Genomic DNA, 6523 nt, shown 5'->3' with positions numbered 1-6523 from the left:
TGAGTAGCTGGGATTACAGGCACGCACCACCGTGCCCAGCTAATTTTTTGTATTTTTAGTAGAGACGGGGTTTCACCATGTTGACCAGGATGGTCTCGATCTCTTGACCTTGTGATCCACCTGCCTCAGCCTCCCCAAGTGCTGGGATTACAGGCTTGAGCCACCGCTCCCGGCTTCAATCATACTTCTTATTTGACTTGTTTAAAAAAAAAAAACAACTCTGAATTCCTATGAATTGTTGGGGTTTTAGCACCTTATTTTGAAAAGAACTCTTTCTGTTATTGGTTGAACTGTGTCTCCCCAAAATTCATATATGGAAGCCCTAACCCATAGTGCCACAAATATGATTGTATTTGGAGATAAGGCCTCGAAAGCAGTGAATAAGTTAAAAATGAGGCCATCGAAGTGGGCCCTAATCCAATCTGACTGGTGTCCTTCCTTATAAGAAGAGGAGATTGGGCACAAAAGAGATGCCACAAATGTCATCGAGCAGAAAGATCATGTCGTGGGGGACATAGAGGGAAGGCAGCTGTCTGTCGCAAGTCAGGAGACCGCAGAGAAAAACCAAACCTGCTGACACCTCGAGCTTGGACTTCTAGCCTCCAGAACGGAGAGAAAACTAATTTTTGTTGTCTGAGCCATCCAGTCTGTAGCATTATGGCAACGCTAACAAACTAATACACTAGCCTATTTCATGGTAGAACTGGAGAAAGCCTGGTGACGAGAGAACAATTTCTCCACGGCCAGAAATCTGCCTTCCTGGATCAATCTCTTGGGACCTGAAAGACAGCTACGAATTTTCTCCTGTTTCTCTGCCTCAGCTCAGTGTCTGTTTTCTAGTCCCAGGTCCACGTTGTATGCTCCTCTGCCTCCTCTTCTAGTTATAGTCCTTTTTGTACTCTGACAGATGATGAAAATTTAAGGAGTGGCAGCATCAGAGAACTGTGTTTTGAAGATTTAAGGGAAGGGCTGAACTCAGGATTTTATACTAGATTTGTGTAAACACACAAGATTCCTTTTTTCTCTGCCCCAAATTTAATCATCAGAATGAAATATGAAGTTGTAAGTATTAAAATATGCATGAGATTTTGAACATGTTTATTGGGAGAAAGAATTTTGTTTTCTAGAAAACTCATTACTATGGACAGGGAAGTAACCAATAGTAGGTTGGAAGGGAGAGTCCTAAGCTAACTGTCCTCTAGGGTTTTTCTTTTCTGGTTCAGAGTTCCACTCACCCTCCATGGGAGCTATCTCAGGGATGGAGAGAGAAGATTCCGATTAGGTGCATCCCTGAGCAGTGAACTTCAGCCATGGCTTCATCTCCACAGACATTTGCCCTCTAGAAACAGAGTTAAGGTCAATCCCTTTACCATGAAGTCAGGAAACTGCCTTCCCAATGAGGCCGGTAAAATAGGCATAAAAGGCCTCCAGAGACATCAAGGCTCCCTAGAGAGACTTTCGGAACTTTCTGAACATGGCATCTATGCGCTGGCTTGAACCCAGAATGTACAAAAGGGAGAAAAAATACAAAAGACGATGATAGACCCAAGTATTATCTTCTTGGCATTCCCTAGAACAGCTGTCTGGCAAATGTTACACCACGTCTGAGATTATTTTAGAAACTTTGTCTTGAGGAAGAACAAGGAGAGAGAATACCAGACAGATTTGCCCTCATTTTTTGTCACAGAATAAGAATTTCAAGGACATTTTTACTTTCAGTGACATCATCCTGGCAATGCTCTTTTCATTTTTTAAAACTTAAATCGTGTCACATCTAATAAATTTATAGCTATGTGTGGTTACAGCAATGAGTTGGTACCAATGGCTATTTAGGTCTTCTCCCTCTTCTTGCTTCTTTTCCTCATCATCATGAGAATCAGACTCTTCTAAAGATGTTTTAAACAAGAGAATTCACCAAGTCTCATTAGAAACCTGTACTAAATGAAGGACATATCTAGTGGTAAAACGACAAATGATATTTTATTTCCTAAATTTCTTTTTAGGCCTTATTTTCTGCCTACATGTCATATTTTCTGTGTTCGATGAAGCAGATTATGCCAGAAATAGAGAAAACAACATTACAGCAAGACAGTGATCAGAGTAGAGTATAATAAACCTGAGTGCAGTCCTGGGGTCTCTATCTGTGGGAATGAATGAGAGCTTGGCTTAGCATGACCCCCTCACGATGTTCTTGGTCATATCGGAATTCCAAGTGAAGGGATCACTTATAAACTTGCATCACTTATGTTAACGTAGCCTCTGACCTATGGATGCTTACCTCATAGCCATCACCTGAAAATGCCACCTTAGTCATCGTGTGTGTGTGTGTGTGTGTGTGTGTGTGTGTATGCCCACATGTGAGCACTTGTACAGGTGATAGAGTGAAGGCCTCTGTGGGTGAGGTTTTGTTTTCAACAGGTAGCTCTGGCCTGAGAAGAGTATTCCGTACTTGTCAGGGATGAGGTGGTGTGGGGCTGCAGGGTGAGATGTGATGGGAGAAGGAACTATGGGCTAGGGAAGGAATGTATCCAAAGGCCTGAGTTCTAAATTGGATTTGATTTTCTTTTTACTAGTGAAGCAATGTAAGAATGTTGGTTAGATTCCCAGGCTAGCTCACAGAAGCTTGTTGATGAATGATGTAAGGGATACACTATGCATTTTTTTCTATTATCGTTTTCATTTTGTACATGTGGAAGGCCGTGTGTGTGTGTGCACGTGTATGTGCACGCACACAGCCACACTTGGTTACATCAGCTTGTGTATGTATTGGTTACATTATACACTAAATATAGGGAGTTTTGTGGCTAACTGGGAAATCAAATTATAATTTGTAACACTATTTCCAATCTCTAATTGATACTTTAAAAAAGAATTTCTGGAACATCGTGGAACTGTGAGTTGGAGACAGTCACTTCCACCAGAGAGAGTGGCAGGTCATTGCAGCTTCTTGTGGAATGCTGTGGAAATGCTCCAAGCATCCTTAGGACATGGCATTTCTTTGAGAAAGAAGAGTGAAAACAGAGGTCCAAGTTAGGCACAGCACGCAGAGAGAACCTGATGTCTGCAGACTTTACTCGCTTTTAACGAAAGAAACAGCTTTGTGCTAACTACCTGTCTCGCTTCATTTTCTTTCTCTTCTGCCTTTCCCAGGTTATATTAAGTTTAATTACAGGTTCACTACATGTTATAGTTTTCCTAAAGTTTGTAAGAAAAACACACTTTCTGATCTTGGGTGCATGAAGACAATGAAGAAGGGAGGGAAGGAAAGAGGGAGTGAGGGACAGCCAGTCATTGGTAGATGGAAAGAGTCATACACTGTATAACATTTCATTGGAAACTCATGACTTAGCAGAAAAGCAGTCGACAACAGGGAGAATATCACACAGGAAGGCGTATTGCTCTGTGTGCTGGTAATCTGGTGCTGATTTTGTTTATCTTACATGCTGGATGATAGCACATTCATTTCTGGTTGTTCTCTCTTTTAAGGAAACCAGCATTGACGTTACAGGCATAGATTTTGTTTTTTTAAAAAACAAATGTATTAAAAGGTTCTTATGGTGGGAACTATTTCAATACTCTTCAGTGTTTTGGTTTTCAGAATTTTTTTTTTTCATGGAATGAGTCAGATGTAAAGGTAAAATGAGAGCTGCTGTTAACTGAAGGTTGACTGTAAGCGACAATGAAGCCTCGTAAATTTAACTTAGTGGGGGTAAAGGACTGATTTGCAGACATTCATTGCAAACAGGGCTTTCTAGAAGCACACCAAGCTGTCTCAATTGACAGCTTGTCCTTGGTCACTACCCTGTCCTTGAGGGAAGCAGCCTATTGGAAGGCGTGACAAAAATATGTTTAATATCCACCGCTTTCACCTGTGTCTGGGAATTTTCTTTGAGTTGTTTATTTTGAAATAATTACATGATTACAGGAGAGTTGCAGAAATAGACGAAAAACTTTTTAACCTGAACATAAACACTTGAGTGTGTAATTCCTTCAAACAAGGACATTCTCCTACATAATTAAAATGCAATCCTCAAAATAAGAAAATTAACATCAAACATTTCTACCATCTAATCCTCAGATGCCATTTGAGTTTTGAAAATTATTCAAAGAATATTTGTTCTCACAAAAAGATCCAGTCCTGGAACACCTGTTGCATGTAATTGTCGTGTCTCTTTAGTTTCCTTTAGTCAGAATAGTTCCTCGATCTTTCCTTAACTTTCATAACTGACACCTTTGATTATGATGTGCTGATTATTTCTTAGAATGTCTCTCAGTTTGGATTTGTTGAATGTTTTTCTCCTGATTAGATTGAGAGGTGTTTTTTTAAATATCCTGTTTTAAACAGGATATTTACATCTGTTCAGACGGTACATGATTTCAACTTGACCCATTATTGGTGATGTTCACTGTGGGGTTTTTCTGTTTTGTTTTTTTTTTTTTACTGAGTCTCACCCTGTCACCTAGGCTAGAGTACAGTGCCACGATCTCGGCTCACTGCAGCCTTGACCTCCCAGGCTCAGGTGATCCTCCCACCTCAGCCACCCCAATGGCTGGGGCTAAAGGTACACACCACCACACTTGGCTAATTTTTTGTATTTCTGTAGAGATGGGGCTTTGTCCTATTGAGACCATGCTGGTCTCAAACTCCTAGGATCAAAGTCTTGGTCTTCTAAAGCGCTGAAATTACAGGCATAAGCCACTGCACCCAGCTGATGTTCACTTTGATTATTCAATTGAGGTGGTATTTGTCAGTACTATTCATTATAAAATTACTTTTTTTCCCTTTGTAGTTAACAACAATTTGGCTAGAGGTACTCTGAAAGTATGAAAATTTCCCATTTCTTATTAAACATTCACCCACTAGTTCTAACATCTACTGATGTTTCTTGGCTGAATTATCACTGATGGTTGCTCAATGGTGATTCTAATTCCAGTATGCCTACTTTTACCAGTTGCCATTTTGCCATAGGGAAAGCTTTCTCTTCTTTCTGGGTGTTTGTATCAGTGTGAACTTAGATTTCTATTTTACTCAAAGGTTATAACTATTATCATTATTACTTATTTTGATAAATAAATTATCCCAGGTTTGACCAGCAGGTGCCCTTTCCAGCCAGTTTCTATGTCTTTTTGACATGTTTTCACCATTCTTGGAGAGGCTGTGAGTCTTTGGAGTAGTAGTTCTGCCGAGCTCCGTGAAAAAAGATCTCAGAGTCTGAAGACCTGGGTTGCGGCCTTCTTGGCTTCTTCCATTCCTAGTTGGGTATCCTTGGAGGAGTGGTCGTTCTGCTCTAAGGTTTAAAATGTGGATAATTAGTCCCTACTATCATCTAAAGTGGTTGCTGCGAAATTCATCCTAAAGGGAGAGATTATAAAAGAGCCAACTTCTGGCTGGGCGCGGTGGTTCACACCTATAATCCCAGCACTTTGGGAGGCCAAGGTGGGAAGTTCACGAAGTCAGGAGTTCAAGACCCCAAGACTGGTCAACATGGTGAAACCCCATCTCTACTAAAAAATACAAAAATTAACTGGGCCTGGTGACTTGTGCCGGTAATCCCAGCTACTTGGGAGGCTGAGGTAGGAGAATTGTTTGAACCGGGACCTGGGACCTGGGACCCAGGAGGCGGAGGTTGCAGTGAGCCGAGATTGCACCACTGCATTCCAGCCTGGGCTACAGAGTGAGACTCCATCTCAGGAAAAAAAAAAATAGCCAACTTCCATTCCTAGAATCTTTCCACAATTATTCTCTGCATTGATATTGCATGATGGCCCAATCAGCTGGTGAGGTGCCACTTGAAACATCTGTCTGCCTGTCTCGTTTGTGGACTGTGAGAGTTATTTGTTTCAATCAAATAACTTATGCTTAACTTAAATGGCTTTTACCTCTCCTGGGCATTTGGTGCAATGCAGACTGTAATCCTCTCCACAAGGGCGCCCTGGCCTGAGTGGCACAAAGATCAGTGCAGCAGTCATTTCTTGGGAGGGGAAAGCTCATCCCCTCTGGCCCTGGAATGATGCCTGTCTTCTCTTCTATTCCTAGCAAGGCCCTATCTCAAGTGGCTCTGGGCCATACAAACAGATGGAAATGGGTGTGGGGAAACCCAGGCCTCCTACCCATGCTAAGAGAGCTGCTCAGAAGCAGGCATCCAGAACCAGGAATGTCCCCAGTGGCCGCCCAGGGTACAAGTGGCAGGCAGCGTGGAGAATGGCATGTGAAGTCATTCGTAACCTGGCCCCAGGTTGGTTTTCAAGTCTCAGAGGAGATTATGGATATGGCGGTGCCTGGCTCCGTGCTTGACCTCAGGTAGGCACTTAAAATCCAGTCTTGTGCTACTTCCCTCACCTACACTCAGCGCCAGAAGCATAGACGTTTGCTGGACATTTCAGGGACCATCACCCAGTTCTGTCTGCCTTACCTACTAACACCTGTTACCCATCCTTCATGTGAAGGCTTCCCCAAATACCTCCTAATCAAAACCCTAAAAGGCAAACTTGAAATTAATAAAATGTTAATTAAATCTGTACA

This window comes from Callithrix jacchus, chromosome 15, assembly GCF_049354715.1.
Source record: "Callithrix jacchus isolate 240 chromosome 15, calJac240_pri, whole genome shotgun sequence".
Taxonomy (NCBI): domain Eukaryota; kingdom Metazoa; phylum Chordata; class Mammalia; order Primates; family Cebidae; genus Callithrix; species Callithrix jacchus.
Note: the sequence above shows the minus strand (reverse complement) of the source record.